This window comes from Phyllobates terribilis, unplaced genomic scaffold, assembly GCF_046119375.1.
Source record: "Phyllobates terribilis strain yellow unplaced genomic scaffold, ASM4611937v1 Scaffold_1__5_contigs__length_1240528914, whole genome shotgun sequence".
Classification (NCBI taxonomy): Eukaryota; Metazoa; Chordata; class Amphibia; order Anura; family Dendrobatidae; genus Phyllobates; species Phyllobates terribilis.
In genome coordinates, this window is record NW_027362761.1 from 940,198,340 (window position 1) to 940,220,717 (window position 22,378).

Consider the following 22,378-nt stretch of genomic DNA (forward strand, 5'->3'; position numbering starts at 1 on the left):
TGTGATACTGAACTGTTGTACACATGTATCCAATCCTATGATAATGCAGATAGTGCGCTTTATTCATTTTTTTCTAAACATATCACAAAAGGGTTAGATACACCAACAACCAAGCAGCACTATCTATATTATTATGGCATACTATTATAAATAATAGGCTTAGAAACACTAGCTCAGAAGAACGGTGTTGCTGCATCACATACCCTAGTTACCGAATGGCGCCGATCCATTAGTGTTTTTTTATACTGACTTCTCTTTGAACTCCATCATGACAAACATAAATTAAAGAGCAGTTCAACATTCGTGCATCCAAGTGTTCCAGGTGAATTAAACAACCTTTCCAATCCCCACCTACAATTCTAGTTTTTAGTTAAAAATCTAATGTTTTTTTTCAAATATTCAACTTTTTATGTTTTAGCCCAGCCACCATGTTTTCTCCTTCTCTATCAGAAAGATCCAATTTCTGATGGTTAAATATGGTTATTGCTGTGTGAATAATTAACAGGATACAGAACTGCCATACATATAGGAAAAATTATTTGTGAATAAATCATTTAATAGGCAAATATGGTTACATATACTTAAACCTTAAATTACACTAAAACTTAAACACAGAGTGAATGGTCACCATGCAGCCCTATGCCTTGCAAGCTCCAGCCCTTGTAAGCCAATGTGGCGCCCCTGAGGGTTCGACCGCCACAGGGATGCTGCACTTCTCTAATGGAGTGTAGTGTTCCTCCTCTGAGGTAAGAACAGTGTGATAGTCGTGACCCAAACCTTGCATCCAACACCACACTTCTCCACCAGAAGGGGCTAGTATGAACTAGGTGCTGCTCCCCTGGTTACAGGGAGACTGGGGAACAAAGAGTTAGGGGAACCAGTTAGTGGGTGAGGGTGGAGGACCTACAAGTTAGTTACACTTTAAATTTCATATTTAATAAAGAGCCATTTTTGGTTCTGGTCGTTTTGTGCTGTCAAATACTGTGTGTAACTGTGACCTCCCACCCTGAGCGTGGATCCTGTGTGGACCTGCAGGGGAGGGAGACACGGCCCTCGTGCCCCAGCCTTGGAACAAGGGGAAGGTTGCAGACGGGGAATGTCTCAACCCGGCCAATGACCAGGACCAAGAAGGCCCGGAGCTTAAGAGTGTGGCTCCACAGCAAATGGATCCCAGGCAGGATGCAGACGGAGCGGTGTACGCCACCTGTCCTCGCCATGCTGATATATTCAGAGGGAGTCCAGCAGCAAGAGGGGTACCGGCCCCCGACACCCGACCTTGCTACTCCAAGTCCTGGTCGGGAAAGCCCGGTAGGCCCTGAGGATCCCACCAGGTATCGGACAGAGTGGAGCTGCCACCCGTGCCCTTGTTCTGAGAGGAGCTCAGAGGGAGACCCGGCCTATTCGCACACACACAGACAGGAAAGGATTCGGTCTGTAGTTCAGGAACACTCTGGTGTAGGGTCCCGACTGAACGCTGGACTTACTCGGAGGTTGTCGGACCCCCGTCCCTGGTGACCACAGGACTCTGCGGGGAGCAGGGAGTCGCCTTCCTTCTGCCATCTCTAAAGTGAGTAAAGCCTTGGAAGTTCACCCCTATGGCCTCCGGACTGTTTATTCTGCGCTACACCGCACGATGCGGCATCCGTTCTCCTCTACTACTACCCCCTCCATCCTGGCCCTCTGCCCTGAGGCCTTGCTTCGCCTGTGGGGAGTAGTAAAAACTTTGGCCGCCATAACACCAGGCCTCAGCGGACTGCAGTGGCGCTGGTGGCCTTCACCAGTCACCACAGGTGGCGTAGTCGTAAATCAGCCACTCAACCCGGATAAGCCCACACCATCCTTTTTAATGTGACGGCCTTGAGCATGGGTCAGGTCCGGGCCATGGCTGCACCCCATCTCTCCATCACAGGACCTGACTCCGAGTCCCCCATCTCCCAGGGTAAACTAAAGGGCTTTTTCGAGTAAGAGGCATGGCACCAGATACAATTACTGTAGGTACATAAGCAAGAAATAGAGTAAATTATGGGGTGGCTTTCTCCAGGAATATCACAAATATTACAAACAAATATGATCTAATGGAGGCTTCACTATTGAGATGAACAACCAATGTAATCTAACCCTAGCATAACACTCTCAAATCCCATTACTATGTTTATTAGTTTATATATCTACATATAGAACACTCCACAAGTTTTTGTCTGCAATCATCAAGGTACAAAATATGAAGAAACAGAGAGGTTCAATATTTTTGGGAGGTTTGGTTTGCAAGGGTTCTTTACAGTTATGTCCCATACACAACAGACAGCTGCTGGTCGAACTATGGTTTGCCAATCATGTGTCCAGCAGCCATCTCTCCCAACTACTCCATATAAAGAAGCGTTCAAAAAGAGAACCGCTGCCAAAAACTAAAGGATCGGTAGTTCAAAATCAGACATGCCGGATCCTTATCTCTTTTGACATCACCTGTTGTGGAGAATTGGGAGACACCCATACACATTAGACTGTCAGCAGGTTTGGGCGCCATTACTTTAATGTGTTTGGGGGCCTTTATAGTAGTTAAACTATGGAATGACCTACTCAAATGAGTATTACTGGTAAATACTTGGTCAGTATTTAAAAAAGTGACTAGTTGCTTACCTAATAACAAATGGCATTCAGAGTTATAATTAATCTGCCAAATTATGAAGTAGAATTATTTAAGAAAAGCTAAACTTTACAGACCTTTTTCTTTTTTAACCTATGTTACAATGTAAATTTTCTTTAGAAAATACTTTAATACACTTTTCACACACTAATAAATAAAGAGATCATCTTGACTCTGAGAGATTTGTTTGCCAATTAGCAAAGCCTAAGCAAAGTTCCCAGACAGAAATGTCTAGGTGAGGAATATACAATTACTTGTTAGAAGACAGAAAAGGTGAATATTTTACAAGTCAGAATGCAAGTCTAATCTGTGTCATACTGCTTACATTGTTCAGCCCTCATTAGCTATCTTTAATACAGTTTTAGCACCGATAAGTTAGTTTAGCTGATAGCTGGTAGACTGCTGATTTGTAAATACTTGTATTCTTGTTTCTGCTTTACCTCTAGTTAATGAAACATGGTGGAAATCTATTAGATGCTCGTAGGCCATCATGCATTTTCTCAAATGATTTAAATGAAGTTTGGATAAAGGGCCATTAACTCGAAAGGGGAGCCACTTGCCTCAGTGTAAGAGGTCTGATTGCTCAACTGTATAATATGGATATTATTTTTTACTGGGTCAAAGTTAAAAACCGTAGAAAATATTTGATGTCCTTACATCTTATCGACATGAGATATATCCTATTCCTTCCATACTTTTTCTTGGAATTTCATACTATTTCATACTATTTCATGGAATTCTTTTCATGAATTGTATATTACCAGACTATGGATCATGTTACAGTGTTTCTTATTTGTAAACTGTACACAAGAAAACAAGAATATGAAAATAAATGTCTATTCTCTTGGGTTGCTCTCCTTCCAAAATGCTGTAAGTTCTAACAATGTGCAGTAATAGAGACATAAAGCTGGCTCCAAAGTCTGTAGAACTTCACTGGAGGACAACATATTTTACCCGTAAATTGAGAATTCTGAGAATGAATGATCAATCGTGGAGGACAAAGAAGCAGAATTCTCTAATAAGATTACAAAGTTACTTATTCTCATGTGTACTATTGTTTTATTAAATAAAAATTAAAACGTTGGATGCACTTTAAGTGCTAAATATACTCAACGGCTTAGACAATGTTTATAGTTTTGAGCACCCATATAAAAGGAAGGGGGATCTAATACCAGATGAACTTCTCTTTCCTTCCAATTATTTAACTTATTTTGGTTTAATTATGAAATGAAGGAGCATTAAATGAGCATTTCTATCTCGTAAAGTTATGTTGAATTATGTTTGTTTTTAAATGTGATGTCTAAGACATACCATCAATTTGGTACCAGTGGGGATCTAACCTCTAGGATCCCTACTAATCCAAAGAATGAAGGTGTCACAGGACTAATTCAGTGATTGCATTCTAAGTTTTTCTTGTAAAGTAGTACTCTTAAGGTACCGTCACACTTAGCGACGCTACAGCGATCCCGACAACGATACAACTTGGCAGGGATCGTTGCTGCGTCGCTATGTGGTCGCTGGTGAGATGTCAAACTGTCAGATCTTCCCAACGATGCAGCAACGATACAGCGACCCATAGCGACCTGTATAACGATGTCGGCGGTCGTTGAGACCCTGTCACATAGCAGCTGCTCTGACGATTCAGACCTCGATGAGGGACAACTTCTCAGTTCAGAGTCGCCAACGAGGTCATTGGCAACGTGTCAAACACACCGATGCATGCTACCCAGCGGGACCTCAACCATCAAAAAATGGTCCAGGCCATTTCGACACGACCAGCGATCTCACAGCAGGGGCCTTGTCACTGCTTCGTGTCAAACGTAGCAAGATCGCTGCTGAGGTCACTGTTGCGTCACGAAACTTGTGACTCAGCAGCGATCTCGCTAGCGATCTCACTTAGTGTGACGGGGGCTTTAGACGGTAACATCCATTGTGCAGGAAAGTGCAGCATGCCCCATTCATTTAAATAAGTGATTTTGAGCCTGTTGTAAATTGGATGGCAGGGGATCAATTAAAGGAGTTCAGAGGAACCCCAATTCTGCAACCTATTGATTCTCTGGAGACTTAGTAGTCCCAGAGGTTGATTCCCCCACACCTACCAGATGATAATGTTGTTACGGATCCGGGTGGTGGAACCTCTGTGCTGCGGTGCAAGGAGGGACCAGAGGGGCGTAATTAGGTATCAACTCAGACCCACCAAGGTCGTACGGCGGCTCAATCAACTCCGTGACCAGGGACAGACCAAGCAGAGGGACCAGGTGCTACTCTGGGGACAGACCTTGTATGAGAGCAGGTGACTACCACGGGTCAGAAGGCAGGGACTGACCGGTACAGCAGATGAGCATGGCAGGCAGGCTGACGGGTGATCCGGGCAGATGGACTGGCAGGCACGGCAGGTAACAGTCAGGAGCCTCCAGATTGGCTGACTGGTAGGCACGGCAGGTAACAGGCAGGTGCTTCCAGGTAAGCTGGCTGGCAGGCATGGCAGGCAACAGGCAGGAGTCTCCAGGTAAGCTGACTGGTAGGCACGGCAGGTAACAGGCAGGTGCTTCTAGGTAAGCGGGCTGGCAGGCACAGCAGGTAACGGGCAGGTGCTTCCAGGTAAGCAGGCAGACGGAGCCCATAGACAGACTGGCGGACTGGCAGTAGGCAGACTGTCGGGCTGGAGAGTAGACAAGCAGACGGACTGGACTAGTAGTCCGGATGGCGGACTGGACTTGTAGTCTGGCTGGTGGGCTGGACTTGTAGTCTGGCTGGCGGGCTGGACTTGTTGTCTGGCTGGTGGGCTGGAATGGTAGTCGGGCTAGCAGCGGGACCTGAGGGCTGAAGCAGAGTATCAAACACAAAGCTACAACCTTGCACGGGCACCTCCATATTTGAGGAGGTGCCTTTTATAGGGGAAGTCCTCCGGCCATTGTCCGGGGACTTTTTAGGATGGCGCGCATGGCCCCTTTAAGAGGGAGGGAGCGCGCGCCCCCTTAGCACAGGGCCAGGGAAGCTGCGTGCACCAGCAGCAGCTGCAGGGAGGCCAGAAGACGCCGGAGCAGGACCGCGGCGGTAAGGGGGACGGCGTCTCTGCCGGGCAGGAGGCAGAGACGCCGATGCTACAAATGTGATGAAATATCCTGGTGATATCACTTTAAAAAGTAGGAAAATGCAAGTGAAGATGTGGTGTTAAGACCAATTGTAGGAAGATGAGAGGATTGATAGTTTCTGCTCATTTTTTTTCTGCCAATGATTTATATTGTATTATGAATGCCGGATTGTTATTGTAGTATTTAATTATTTATTTATAGAACAGATGCTGAATATTTGTGGATAAAAAACCCTATTATGATGTGCATTCATATGACAATGATATATTACACATTATCTATTTCTAAGGGAATGTAAACATTTAAATATTTTAACATAATATCAAAGTCCTGGTCTTATACTGAAAACACTCATCTCTTTTTAAAAAGAGTCACATTCATTATGACTTTTTTTGAGACTAATATACGAGGGTCAGTCAATAAGTAATGCCTCCTATTTTTTTCTCCTTAAATAAGGTAGTTATGTTAAATATTCGAATTTGGCACAATTCCTCAAACCTTCTTCTCCAATCCACAGCAATTGCAATTTCCTGCACCAATAGGTGGCAGGACTGTATCCGTTTGCAAAATGGCTGACATCGATGTTCGTATATTTCTTGCCAATTAAAAGAAGAAAAAAAATAGGAGGCATTACTTATTGACTGACCCTCGTATTTTAGAATTTTTATGATCACATTCATGTTTATGTCTTATTTGATCCACTGTCTCAAGCTCCCATACATAGCTTTTGGTCAAGTGATTGTTCAGTCAACTGCTATCTCTTCCAAATCCTCCACACTCAAGGCTTGACTGAGTGCTTCTGTGTTCTCTGTGACTCTTATACACATTAGACTATCAGTCATGCCCACCAATATTTGTGGGTTTGTCCAATATTAGTCTATTCTATATGAGGGCCTTTAGTCTAAAGTTGCCCATACACATGAAAAACATGAACAATCATTCAACTTTTGTCCCAACTACCCAATACAACTCTGGTGGAAGCTTATCTACCCTGAAAATAATAGGTGCTTCTTATGTGCAATTCTTCTCTCTCCAACATTATATGTATAGGGGACTTAATTTATATTTTTGTCCTAAAAAACACTAGAAATCAGAAAAAATACATAGCTGAGGCCAAAAAAACTGAATAGAATATAAATCTGCTTTGAATTCTATTCAATATTGAATGGGGGTAATTTGGGACAACTTGAAGAAATTATTGTTAGGGTCGAACTTCTATGTACTGTATATAGAACATGTTCACATCCACTTTTAACTTATCTGTAAATCAGCTCATAAAAAGTCTCGAGTGGAAAGCCGGTGACGTCCGCTTCAGATATTTGAAGATAACATCAATATTTATATTTTTGTAACCAAACTTTAGAATTTGCAGACTTTTACATGCCGTCTTGGATTTATTGTTATGTAGTTGATACTTCTTTAACAACTATTGTTTTCCTAATATGGAATAAAACAAATCGATAAAATTTATATGTTCAAAGAAGATCAAACATGATTTTATTTTAAAGGTAACATCATAGAAAAAGGCAAAATCTCTCCAAGGAGGTGAAAATAATCCGCTTTATTGAACCACTAGCTAATTTTCTTTTGAAGGATTTGTTCATTATGCTGAAATGTCAAGCTTAGTAAGCAAACTAAATCTTTTTGTTTGGCTTCCATTCAATTCTTAGAAATTCCATGAAAATGTAAACTGAATCTTCACTTTTTCTTAGCTTTCAATTGAAGAAGAGTAATAAAAAAGGAGTTTTAATTTATTTTAAATGTATTAGTAAGGCTAATAAAATATGATTCAATTTCAGCTTTGTGGCATGCATTAACTCAGATTTTTATATTTCCAGCTAAAATATAGCAGTTAAAATGACATTATTGATAGATTCTTACTCAATCTTTTGATGAACAACTGTAAAACCAGCATTTGCTAACTGCTAAAATGTTACTAGTGCAAATATATTGAATAAAATTCAGCAGCACAATGCATAAAAACATAATGAAGTTGTATTATCAAAAGCCATGAAAAGTGATATTATATGTGTGTTAAAAGAGAAATTGTTTCCTTTGTCCCCAACGCATGCAACTGATATAAATAACCATTATAAAGCTTCCTTCACAAATGATTTTAGGAAATTTTGCTGTTTTTTCTTTTCCATGTTTGTTTTTTATTATTACACGCTACAACCAGTAAACATCATTCTGCTCATATGGGCAATTTGATTAAATTATTAGTACGGCATATCGTAATGATAAATAAATCTGGTAAAATTCATATTCGGCAGATTTGATCAAATTCAGCTAGAAAATTCTATTTGCATCAAATTTATTCAATGTGAATCAAATGTGTCCCGATTACCTTTTATTTAAAAAAAAACAAAACCTAATCTCCAGACCTCAAAGCTTAATAATCACATGGGCGAAGAAGGAGTTAAAAAATGAAGAAAATATCATACTCACCTTGCCTGTCAACGGTCCCTGCTGCTGCAGCTCCCAGCCATTCCTTCACTCACTCTTTAAGGCACCAGCTTTGGTCTTCTCTTCACACTTCGCTGCCACCAACTTGATGTTAATACACATTACTGCATAATGACGTGCATTGCCGTAAGCAGTCACATTGCTAATCAGTCTAATAGTCAGTGAAAAATGTACAGTGCATGAATGGTACCTGAATGCTGTCAGATTTTTTTCACTGACCCAAATGCTTGCATTGCTAAGTGAGATCCAACACTCTGATCAATGTCTGGCATGTTTCCTTGATTTTGCATGAATCACTCAGCCCATGGAAAAAATCTGACACGTGAAGAGCCCCATAGACTGTCATAGGTACAAGTGCAATCCGTGGAAAAAATGAATTCGCATGTGAAACACTGACATGTGAATAAGCTCTAATTCACAATGTGCGATGATATTCATCCTGCCAGGAGCTGATGCCAATGGGGATGTGGTAGCCACTGTCTTGGGATAGTACAGTCGTAATCCCACCTGGGCTTAGTCTGGCTGAGACATGTGGTTCCACTCTGACAGGCTAATGAGTGTATGTGCTGTCAAGCAGCCCAGCAGGTGTAATCATCTCCCTGCTGTGACCTATCGGATGGTACTACACCCTATATAAACTCACAGATTCCCACTTTAGTTGTCAGATATTGTGCCTAGAAGCAACATAGTTTCTGGTGTTTGTTTGCTCATGAATTCCAGAAATAGACCCTGCTAGTATCTTGACTGCATTTGATTCTGATATCCCCCCTTTCCTGACCTTGTCCTGATTGACAGCGCTCTGGCTTATTAAGTAACATATGACCCTTGCTATCTTTCTCACTATATATTTTGATTTCTATTTCTGGCCTTTGTCTTGTCATTCTTGTTACTGAGCCAGCTAGCAAGACATATCTTGCTGTCAGGACTCTGTTGTTGGATATCCAGGGGGCAGGGGGGAGTGGCTAATACTGAACAGCTAAGACCATAAGAGCAGGGAAGCTCTCAACTGAACAGATTAACCCCTGCACTGCTAGCAGAAACCTGCACTGTTTAATATGATGGTGAAGTGATTTTAGTCAGTGCAGGAGTACCGAAATCAGACACCGCAGACTTCTGGTCCCTTTCTGTCGCAGTAAACCCATGACACTTGCCTTTTTTTTTACCAGACAGCAGCTCCTCTAGGGCAGCAATCCAGAATACCCAATTGTAAAACCAGATCTCTGAGTTAAAGTGCAAAGGTTGAGATTCCTCTAGTGATCTGTCAGATGGAGATTAGTGCGAATTCTGTTTGAGCTAGCCTTCTTGAGCCAACAGCCACTGACAGACGTTATAGGGAGTGAGTGAAATTTTTTTTTACTTTTTCCTATTCCAGATGAGTGTGGCATTTTGCTGGATTCATACAAAATGAATACCAAAACATTCAGATTCCTTATAATCTTTGAATTTTGGGAAATTCTGAACAAATTTGAATAGTTTAGTAAACTAATTTAGTAGCTTAGTAAATTCACTGTTATGTAAAATCAAAAAATTTTAAAGTTTGCAATCAGTCTTTCATCAATGATTGTTTAAATCTATTACCAGTTAATGTAAGTTTCTTCAAAGTGTAATTTTATGTTGTGAATTCTAGAGTATATGTTTTTTAATATTTTATATTGTCTACATTGAAAAGTGTCTTTAGAGAAAAGGTTAAGAGTAAAAAGATTAGTTTTGCATAATTTTGTATATGAGAATAATAAATCAAACTGGACTGCAATGCTGTTAGTTCTTCAAGGAGCTTGATTAAAACTGTTGTTTTGATGGGTAGACACTGCCAAAGGATGACATTCTCAACAATCTATTGCTTTTGACTACACTCAAGTGGTTAATTTTAAATCTAATAAATGAGATAGAAAGACTCTTAAAAATCCCTGACTACAGAATTTACAAGTGCTTTATGGCTGCCAATCAGTCAGCTAGCCAGATGGTCTTTTTAATAAAACATGACAAATCATGAAGTCTTTGCTGTATGCCAAGTTGATACAAGGTTGATGTTACTATAAGAACTTGAAATACTTACTAGTAACTTTTAGTTCTTGCTAAGTTTCCGCCTATGACTTCAACCTTAAACTCACAAGATGGTTATTCTGTCCATTTCCATTTCAAAAGTGAATCTGCGATCAGTCTGTCTACTTTCAAGACCTTTACCTTAATCTGTGGTCCATGGGAAAACTCACCATTAAAACATTCATTGAGTGTCTAAAGATCTACAGAGTTGTGGTTAACTGAAGAGAGAGGCAAATAGTTTGATGCATATTGCATAGAAACAAAATTAGAAGCAAGAAAAGACATAAAAATAGACAACTTTTATTGGTAACACAACATAGCAGGCATGATAAAATGAATAAAATAGGAAATGGAGTATAGGACACAAAGATCCCACTTATCCAGGCAACCGGTAATAGAAACAGTATATATGGCATAAAAATCTAAATATCTGCATTGATAGAGGGCCAAGTGGGCCAACGTCACTCAAATGAGTAAATAAGGAGAATATATATTTATGTCCAAAAGTGAAAATAGTACCAAAAATAAGGCATCCAGTAATGAGACATGGAATAATAAAGAAATGAAGCATCTAATAAAGTCCAGTAGTTTTTAAAATTAGGCAATCAAAACACAGCAACAATTGGATAACAATAGAAACCTTTAAGAGCCTAGGAGGAACAGGACAAATAACCCACAAGGCACATTACACATGAGCTTCTTACAGGGGTGTGAGATGGGTGTGATTTTGTATTCAAATTATTTAAGAAGTGGTATCCTATCTTAGCATCTTATTGAACGGAGTGAGGTGCATCTTGAATTATCATATTATCAGTTGAAGGGATTTTCTATGTCTTGTTTTATGTGAATAAAGCTTATTAATTGTATAATAATAACCTATTCAATTTCCTTAAATACTTTGTTTCAGTATTTCTTAATTAAAGATTTTCATTGAATGGAAAATCTAAAAAAATAAAAACATTTGAATCTTGTTCATTTGACTAAAGTGTTAAAATTATTTACAATCAGAACAGTGCACAGGGTTTATCAAACCAATGTCCCTCAAGAATCTCCACACAAGTTGCTACCTGATGGCCTAGATATGAGACCACAGACATAATAATAATAATAATAATAATAATAATAGTTTATTTTTATAGCGCCAACATATTCCGCAGCACTTTACAAATTTTAGGGGGGACTTATACAGACAATACAGAATAAGCATATCTCATATCGAAAGGAGTGAGGGCCCTGCTCGCGAGCTTACAGTCTATGAGGAAGTGGGGGAGACACAAAAAGTACATATATTGTATAATGCAGCCTTGATATACTGAATAGGAAAAATAATAATACATGGACTGGTCGCCAGCCAGTATGTGTGCAGTCCTGACAGAGGCTTTTATGTGCATGGTTGGTTTGAACCCGAAGTTGAAGAAGATTTTAATATGGGGGAAAGCTGGGATGGACAGAGTGTGTTTAGGTGATACGCCAGTCTAAAGAAATGTGTTTTTAGGGTTCGCTTGAAACTGTGGGTATTGGGAATTAATCAAACTGTCCTGGGTAGTGCATTCCAGAGAATTGGCGCAGCACGCGAGAAATCTTGGAGACGGGAGTGGGAAGTTCGGATTATGGAGGATTTTAGTTTCAAGTCATTTGCAGAACGGAGGGCACGTGTAAGGTGGTAGACTGAGACGAGGGAGGAGATGTAGGGGGGTACTGAAGCATGGAGCGCTTTGTGGGTAAGCGTGATAAGTTTAAAACGAACTCTTTATTGGATGGGCAACCAATGCAATGACTGGCACAGGGAAGAGGCATCTGAGTAGCGTTTGGCGAGGAATATGATCCTGGCTGCTGCGTTCAGGACGGATTGGAGAGGGGAGAGTTTAGTAAGAGGGAGACCGATTAGTAGAGCGTTGCAATAGTCAAGACGAGAATAAGAGCTACAGTAAGAGTTTTTGCCGAGTCAAAGGTGAGAAAAGTCCTGATTCTTGAGATGTTTTTGAGGTGTAGATGACATGAATGAGCGAGTGATTTGATGTGAGGAGTGAAAGAAAGATCTGAATCAAAAATGACCCCAAGACAGCGGGCTTGTTGTTGGGGAGTAATGGTGGAGCCATAAACAGAAATGGCAATATCGGGCACAGGTAGGTTAGTGGAGGGAGGAAAGACGAGTAGTTCAGTTTTTGACAGATTCAGTTTTAGGTAGAGGGAGGACATAGTGTTAGACACAGCAGAAAGACAATCACTGGTCTTTTGTAGTAATGCAGGGGTGATGTCCGGAGCAGAGGTGTATAATTGGGTGTCATCAGCATAGAGATGGTACTGAAAACCGAATTTTCTGATTGTTTGTCCAATAGGAGCGGTGTATAAGGAGAAAAGAAGGGGGCCTAGGACTGATCCTTGAGGAACCCCGACAGTAAGAGGAAGTAGGGAGGAGGAGGAGCCGGCAAAAGACACAGAGAAGGAGCGGTCAGAGAGATAAGAGGAGAACCAGGAGAGAACCGTGTCCTTGAGGCCAATAGTGCGGAGCATAGTGAGGAGGAGCTGGTGATCCACAGTGTCGAATGCTGCAGAGAGATCCAGGAGAATCAGCAGGGAGTAGTGACCATTAGATTTAGCTGTTAGTAGATCATTAGAGACTTTAGTGAGGGCAGTTTCAGTATAATGTAAAGAGCGGAAACGAGATTGTAAAGGGTCAAGAAGAGAGTTGTTTGAGAGATAGCGGATTAGACGGGAATGGACCAGGCATTCCAGGAGTTTAGAGATAAAGGGAAGATTGGAAACAGGTCTGTAGTTGGCCGTGCAGTTCTGGTCGAGGGATGGTTTTTTAAGTAATGGTTGTATGCTGGCGTGTTTAAAAGAAGAGGGAAAGATACCAGATGAGAGGGAAAGGTTGAAAATTTTAGTTAGGTGAGTGGTGACAGCTGGAGCAAGGGACTGAAGGAGATGTGAGGGAATAGGGTCGCTGGTGCAGGTGGTAGGGCGAGAAGATGCAAGGAGCCTGATCACTTCATCTTCCGTGACTGGTTCGAAGTCAGAAAATGAGCAAGATACAATGTGGCGGGGGGGAGCATGCATAACATTTGGGGATTGGGAGAAAATTTCCTGTCGGATATGGTCAATTTTTTCTTTGAAATAATTGGCCAGATCGTCAGCGCTGAGGTCGGTGGTCGGGGCCTGTGCTGTTTGATTGAGGAGAGAATGAAACGTGTCAAAGAGTCGTTTAGGATTATTGGAAAGTGAGATTATGAGGTTGTTAAAGTAGGTTTGTTTGGAGAGGTGAAGGGCAGAGTTATATGTTTTCAGCATAAATTTATAGTGGAGGAAATCTTCGGGCAGATTTGATTTTCTCCACAGCCGTTCAGCGCACCTGGAGTACCTCTGGAGAAGACGTGTTTGAGGCGTGTGCCAGGGTTGTCGCCGTCTATGCCGAATTGTTCTTTGTGTAGGAGGTGCGGCTTCATCCAGGCCGCATAGCATTATTTTGTTATAATGCTTCAATGCAGAGTCGGGACATGAGAGGGAGGAGATTGGGGCCAATGATGATTGCAACCTTTTTATAAATTTCTGGGTGTTAATGGCGCGTAAATTTCTATAAGTGTGGATGGTGGGAGTGTCTTGAGTAGAGTCACAGTTCTTGACAGAGAATGAAAGAAGATTATGGTCAGAGAGTGGAAGGGGAGAGTTAGTAAAGTCATGTACTGAGCAAAGCCGGGAGAAGATCAGGTCCAATGTGTTCCCCTCCTCATGTGTAGGAGAATTAGCAAGCTGTGAACGGCCGAAGGAGGAGGTTAGTGATAAAAGATGCGTGGCAGATGGGGAAAGAGGATCGCCAATCGGGTTGTCAAAGTCTCCCATGATTATCGTGGGGATGTCGCAGGATAGAAAATTTGGAAGCTAGGCAGCAAAGTGATCCAGGAATTGACGGGGGGGACCTGGGGGACGATAGACAACTGCCACTCGCAGGGAGAAGGGCCGGTAGAGTCTGACTGTGTGGGCCTCAAAGGACGGGAAGATAAGGGAGGGTACAGGGGGGATAACCTGAAAAGTACATTTTGTTGAAAGAAGCAGACCAACACCTCCACCTGATCTGTTGTCAGGTTGCGGGGTATGAGAGAAATGTAGGCCACCATAGGAGAGAGCTGCAGCGGCAGTGGTGTCCGACTGCTGGATCCAGGTTTCAGTGAGAGCCAGAAGGTTGAGGGAATTAGAGAGGAAAAAGTCATGGATGTAAGAGAGTTTATTACAAGCTGAGCGTGCATTCCAAAGGGCACAGTTGAATGAGACAGAAGATATGCAGGGAATATTAATGAGATTAGCAGGATTTCTGAATGTAACAGGGAAAGAGTTAGTGTTATTATAACTGGAGGGTCCTGGGTTTGGTGAAATATCACCTGCGACTAATAGAAGGAAGATACAGAGAGTGAGCAGATGATTGAGTGATTTGTGAGAGCGTTTCCTGCGTTGTATGGTGGGAATGAATGGATCTGCGTGGTATAACATTGTGAAGAGAGCATGACAACTGTACATAGGAGAAGAGAGGAGTGAGGGATTAATATGGATGAAGTGTGCCGCATTTGTGGGAGAACGGTGAATGTGTATGATTGTAGCAACCAGAAAATAAATGGCACAGATACAAATGGTGAATACTGTTTTCCAAAAACATGACCTGGAAGCAAGTTTGTTTGTTTGTCTTGCATGTCTTACCTGTCTCCTGCCCTGTCCAACTGCCATTTTCTAACTGCCAGGGCACTCAAAAGAAATAATGTAATTACATTTTTTATTTTTTTAAAACAATTATTCTGATACTTCATAAGGTGCCTGTGGGGTTCTTGAAAGGTTCACCCCTATCACCTTTCTGCTGCAGCCAATATTTGTTTTTGCACTTTCTTTTCTATTCCTCTTCTTCTAAGAACTATAACTTTTTTTTCTTATTTTTCTAGCAACATAGATATATGAGGGCATGTTTTCTGTGGGGTAAGCGGTAGTTTTGAATGACAAATTTCATTTTACCATACAATGCACTGAAAAATGGTGAAAAAAATTCAAATAAGAAAAAAGAAAAAAAAATTTTTATTCTTTTTTTGGTTTTACAGCATTATTTGTGCAATAATGCAGGTATATTGCAGCATGTAGCAAAAAATATGGTCTCATATGAAGCCTAGGAATACCAGCATGACAGCTATAGAGATTTTCATCAGGCCTTCAGCTGCCCTAGAAGCCCATCGGCACAGTGCAATTGCATCATAAAGGGTACATAGGTGAAAAAAATGTTGTACTCTAGGACCATGCACCTTTAATGCTGCTGTTAGAGATTGACAGTGGTATCTAAGCCGTTAACTGCAGCGATCTGATCCAATATGTACCAACGAAAAAAAAGGGTAAACAAGAGATACCCGCGCTAACTAGTGTGTCATTGTATCAAGTATGTCAGCAGCTAGTGACAACCAACATCCCTGGATTGATGAATACAGAGCTCTGACGAAGAAGACTAGAGCGTCACTGAAACGCGTAAGCTTGGATTGGTAGCACAGAGCCTCCATACCTGTGCATGCGACGTCACACGCTGTGGTGCTCCTTCACACGCGACAAGTTCAGCCGCAGGCGTGCTCACACCTCCACATCCAAGTAATCGGCACTGACAGCTTCAAGCATCGGACATCAAAACGCTGACACAATGAGTTACTGTGGACCTTCTCGCATAGGTCCAGCTGCTCGTTTCGTGGACTTTCTGTCAGAAATGTAGTTGGCCGGAAATTAACCTCTAACTTGCATACAAGCATCGGACATTAAAATGCTGACACAGTGAGTTATTGCAGACCTTCTTATGTAGGTCCCCATCTCATCTCTCCCTCGTGGACTTTCAGTCAGGAATGTTAATGGGCGGTAATTGACTTCTAACTTGTATTCAAGCTCTAAACACATGGTGTGCATGATGTATATTCAAAATTGTGCAGGTCCATGTAAACCTCACTGGTTATATATATATATTTTTTTATCGGTTTATATGCAAATTTTTCTTCATTTGTGCGGTCACTGGATTGATTATATATTATATAACACAACCAGTGAGGTACTGTTTTTTTATATACAGATTGCTATTATATGGCGATTAAACTGCATTGATGTAATTTATACAGTCTAGATTGACCAATACGGATCAGACTGCAGGATCCTCCGCAACAAATATCTGGATCATTTTTTGTTAGTAAAATATTAGTTGTGGACACTGCAGGTCATTTATGGTACATTGAAGTGGGCATTTTTAGCGCAGCGGCATTTTCCAGTTTTTATTAGGCAATTCAGATCCAATATATAACACAATAGACTTCTGCTGTTTATTCTGTGGGGTTCAGCTTCTGTACCAACTCCATACACCTGCACCCACATGTGTTGTATATCTACAAAGGTTGTGAGGAAGGGGTTAAAAAAAAAAGTCAACTACAAGTCAAATCGATTTAAACAATTCAACTTTATTAAACACAACTGACGATAAAATTGTACACAATACAGCTTAGGTTTCTGTCTCTTAAAAAGCACACTATAGTAAAAGATGTTTGACAGTATTTTATAGTTGGTAGGAGAATGAGGGTGATAATCCGTGCTCCGAATGTAGATATCAAGAAACTAGGGAACAGCAATGAGAAGATCAAGCAGTTTATTATCTACGTGTTTCGAGGTCTTGTCACATCTCAATAAAAATGCTTTAGCAGAATACAGGTGACCCTGCTGGGTTCTTATGAAATTTGGAGCAACAAGGCTTACTCACTATCTAGTGGCCAATCGTTCTCTTTTGCTTTTCACAGACCTTCCCATCATCACCACTTGGTTTACCACCTCCAAAGCCTTCAGCTTTGCCTTCCTTATCGCAGAGGAATACGTTTTCTTTTCATTGATGACTACCATGATATCTTGTAGTAAGCCCTCACTCTTCCAGAATGAAGTCAAACTTATACTTGCTCTAATTCTCTCCCATTCAACAGTATAGTGAAGCTAAGTGCCAACTAGTGTTGAGCCACCCCCGTAGTGTTCGAGTTCGGTTCAGTTCGTCGAACACCCGTGTGTTCGCCGAACTGTTCGTCGAACTGTTCGTCGAACACCTTCGAACACCGTTAAAACCAATGGCAGGCAAACAAAAACACATAGAAACACATAGAAAACACCTTCAAAGGTGTCCAAAAGCTGACAAACTGCTCAGAAGACATAACTAACACATGGAAAAGTGACAAGTACATATAGTCATGCGAAAATAAAAGAGGTGGAGGAGTAAAAGGAGGGGGAGACACAGATATAGGCATGTCATGCCCTTCTAAAATCCAAAAAGTGAGAAGCCGACACGGCCAGTCCGCTCCTGCCCGTGCCACCTCCGTGTCGCCGGGTTTGTGCCAGAGCCGCGGTGAACCCTGATGGCCAGCCCCCCTCTCCCAATACTGGTGCCTGTCCGCTGGTGGGTCGAGCGAGCCCCCCTGTGGTGGAGGCAGCTCTAAGCTTTTTAATTTAAATTGTCTCTCTAATTTGAATGAATACACTTTAAATCCATTTACAAGGATCTATTGGAGGGCAAGTCTCATGCCAGCAGCCGCGTAATTCCAGCTCCAGTAGCGTCCACTAAAGCTGCTGCAGTTAAAAAGCTTTTATAAGGATCGAGCTCGGCTGTCCACCACATGGCATCCTACTGCCAGTCCCAGCCCCTATGCCTTGGGGTGCCTCCTGATGCTCTTCACTAAGTATCCCATGGTCCCGAAGCATTTCCTTTGAAAAAATTAAGTGTCTAAACTACAGGTGGTGTAGCTTGCTTAACAGCCGGGATAATCCGCTGACTAGCAGACACTGCTACTAGGCACAAAGTATTTCCTGGGCTAGATGCAGTTAAAAATTTGTAATTAGATACTCTCGTTGGATGCTGAGAAAGCATTCCATAGAGTCTCCTGGCACGCCATATATGATTCTCTTAAAAAGCTTGGGGTAGGGGTCTAGGGGACCCTTTTATAGCCAAAATCACGGCCCTGTATCACAATATGTCACCTAGGCTGAAGATAAATGGAACTGTAGCACCCTGAGGGCTCGGTTGCTACAGACGTATTGCACCTCACCCAGAGGTGTGATATCTCACTCTCAGGTAAGGATGGAGTGTGGATCAGGACCCGACACCTGCATGCATTACACCACATTGCCGTGGGGCAGGGCGACCAATATGCCCCTGAGATGGGCACGACAGTCCCTGTCCCTGGCTGGAGTGGGGGGAGGGAACACTGAGGAAGGGGAACCCTGTAGTGCAGGAGCAGGGAGGAAGCAGTTCCTGGGTGCATTGAGAAGGGAGTATAAAAGGTGGGCACCATCTTAGTTCAGTGCAGAGAAGTCTGAGCAGAAGTGGCAGGGAGCAGGGGCTCTGCATGAGCTCAGCTCCGGAGGCGGGCCTAGTAACAGAGGCCCAGGCCTGGAAGAGGGAGAAGGAAGGAAGAGGAGCGGAGAAGGCTCCAGGAACGAGGAATGAAGGGATCCCAGGGGTGCGCACGGGCGAGTCGCCACCGCACGCCTGAATCCACCTGCGTGGAGGGGTCAGGCCAAAGGGGGAGACCGGTCCCCGAACTAGTGGAGGCAGGAAACGACCCTCAGCTAGAAACCAGAGGCTCTGACATTTTATGTGGCGCAGCCCCTCGCTACACCCGCTAGGAAGGCACCACATAGGGTCAGGGAAACTGGCGCCAAGTTTACCTAGAGGAGGCCCGAGGCAGCCGGACAGAAGTGTTGGTAAGAAAGGCCAGACATAGGACACACAAAAGGGGTCCTGTGAAGTGCTCCAAAGTTATCTGGGAGTTGTCTGAGCCCCTCACCTGGTGAGCACAGTACGACGTGGGCAGCCGTTACCTGCAGACGTGGTCTGGATAATAAGAACTGTGAGTAAAGGCCCTGAACTGCATCACTGACTCCGTGTCGTTACTGCTGCTGCCCTGCACCATCACCCCCATCCTCCGCATACACTGCCCTGAGGCTATACTCCTCCCGTGGGGAGTTATGCTACGCTCTGCTGCACCCACAACACCAGCCTCAGCTGTCTGCCCTGTAGCGGCGGTTCACTCTGACCGCAATCCACGGGTGGCGTAGTCGTACATTTAAACATCAAAACCACATAAATAGTTCCGCCACTGGTTTGACCGCCCTGCGCCACGGAACCGGGTCACCGCCACGAAGACTACAACCACCAGCATCCACCAAAAAGGGTCCGGCTCCGGGTGTCCCAAGGCCCAGGGGGTGCGTCAGAACATTTTCATCACCTTTCACAATCACCAATGGGACAAGGCAGGGATGTCCTCTGTCCCCTCTCTTATACATCCTAGTGACGGAGCACCTGCTCTCATCAATTCGCCATAACCCCAATATTAGGTGGATTGAGGTGGGAGGCACCGAGTACAAGTGCTCTCTATTTGCTGATGATGTACTAGTATATATCACTCAATCACATATATCCATCCATGCTGTTATGGCTGAAATAGATCACTTTGTTACATGGTCAAATTTTAAAATCAATGCAGCGAAGTCTGAGGCCCTCGATGTCTCCCTCCCCAAATCCATATAGGATTCCATCCAGTCCAACTTTCCCTTTGCCTGGCCCTCACAGGGTATCAAATACTTAGGAATTCCTATTCATAGAGACCTCTCCCATCTATGTTATCTTAATTTTGGGCCCTTTATTGAACAACTCCATACAGACCACGGTTGGCAAGTTAGAACTGTAAGATTCACTACGTGAACCGCTGGTGTTTTGTGGAAAAGCACATGTACACTGCGTTCCAAATTATTATGCAAAAAGTGTTTAGGAGTGATAAGGGAAGAATTTGTTTGTTTGTCAGTTAAACTCATTGATGGTGATGTGTGTCAGAGCTCTTTATATCACTGTAAGCAATTGCAAACACCTGTGCTAATTAGTTTGGCAGGTGTGTCCAATGAAAGGCAAGACTACTTAAGAAGGCTCTCTCACATTATTAAGCAGCCTACATTTTCTGCCAAAATGGGAAAGAAAAAGGATGTGTCGGCTGCTGAGAAGCAACAAATTGTGGAGTGTTTAGGTCAAGGCATGACTACAATCAACATTGTGCGATGATCAGGATGAAGTGTCTTGGCAATCAAGAAGTATGTAGCTGATTCACAGTACACACGTGTGCGTGCTGATAAGGGCAAATTGAGGACTCTTTCCTACAGGCAATTACGTCAGGTTGAAAGAGCAGCGGCAAAAAAGCCTTGTCATAGCAGCAGACAAGTTTTTGAAGCTGCTTGTGCCTCCAACGTCCACCGAACAACAAGATGCAGGGTCCTTCAGAGGTTTGCAGCTGTGCATACGCCATCCTGTCGACCTCCTCTATCCACTTCACACAAGCAGAAACGGCTCCAGTGGGCCAAACATTACATGAAGACTGATTTCAAAACAGTTTTGTTCACGGATGAGTGCCGTGCAGCGCTCGATGGTCCAGATGGATGGAGTGGAGGATGGCTGGTTGATGGACACCCCACGCAAACACGGCTACAGCGCCAACAAGGAGGAGGTGGAGTAATGTTTTGGGCTGGAATCATGGGGAGAGAGATTGTCGGCCCCTTTAGGATCCCTGAAGGCGCTAAAGATGAACTCCATAATGTATGTGGATTTTCTCAAACAGCACTTCCTACCATGGTTCAAGAAGAAGAACCCTGTATTTCACAGCAAGATCATTTTTCTGCATGATAATGCACCATCTCATGCTGCACATAAAACATCTGCATCTCTGGCTGATATGGGCATAAAAGGGGACAAACTTATGGTGTGACCCCCATGCTCCCCTGACCTCTACCCCATTCAGAACCTTTAGAGCATCATTAAAAGGAGTGTCTATGATGGCGGGAGGCAGTTCACATCTAAGCAACAGCTCTGGGAGGGTATTCTGTCCTCATGCAAAACAATTGAAGCAGAAACCATCCAAAACCTGACAAATTCAATGGACGAGAGAGTTCAGAAGCTCCTTTCGAACAAGGGGTCCTATGTGAAAATGTAACATCACCTAGAATAAAGTTTTGAGTTGAAAACTGTTTGATTTCAGTTTCTAACAACCTGCTAATGCTTATAATTTCAAAAATGACCATTTTTTTGGTCTTTATTAAAATGAAAAGGTTGATCGAAAAGTTTGGGGGATCTAAGAGTGTGGCAACCCAGTAGTCATGATTACTTCGAATTCTGACAATATGAGGGTCATGCTGCAGGTAGTGCAGCAAGAAGGCACTTATGTGTCTTGCGCATCTCGGAGCCCCAAAATTATTTTCCGGGCTAGATGCAGCTAAAAATTATTTTTAATTTTAAATCTGGTGAAGCTTTTGTATAGATGGCCTAATAGGATCAGTGCTGCACACTGCTACAAAGCCCAAATTATTTTCCAGTCAAGATACAGATAAACATGATTAGTAATTTGAAAGCTTAAAACGGTTGGTAGGGTGATTTTAACCAATCATCAAGCTTTTACTCTCCCCAGGATGACACAGGGGTAGAAAAGTCGTTTCGGATCCATGATTTGTTCATCTTTATGAACGTGAGTCTGTCTACATTATCAGTGGAGAGCCGCGTGGGCTTAGCTGTCAGCACACCACCAGCAGCGCTGAACACACGTTCAGACAGAAACCCTGGCTGCGGGGCATGACAAGATCTCCAAGGCGTAAGTGGCTAGCTCCGGTCATTTATCCAGATTGGAAGCCCAAAAAGAGCAAGGGTCCAGTGACACAGTCGTGGCTTCAATGTTTACTTGGAGATACTCCTGTACCATCGTCTCTAGGCGTTGACTATGTGTCAGACTTCTTGTCTCCTGTGGCCTTGCAAAGGATGGGCTAAAAAAGTGGTGAAATGATTCCGCAAAATTAATGTTACCAGCAGATACTGTGGTTCTGTTACGGTTTGAGTGCTGAACACTTGACGGTCCCACGGTTGGTAAGTTGGAACTGTGAGATTCACTACGTGCACCACTGGTATTTTGTGGAAAAGCACATGTAAGATTCTGCAACAGTCTCTGCTGATACTCCTGCATGCGTGCATCCCTTTCTATGGCAGGAATAATTTCTGCAAATTTACTTTTGTACCGGGGATCTAACAGTGTGGCAACCCAGTAGTCAGGATTATTTCTAATTCTCACAA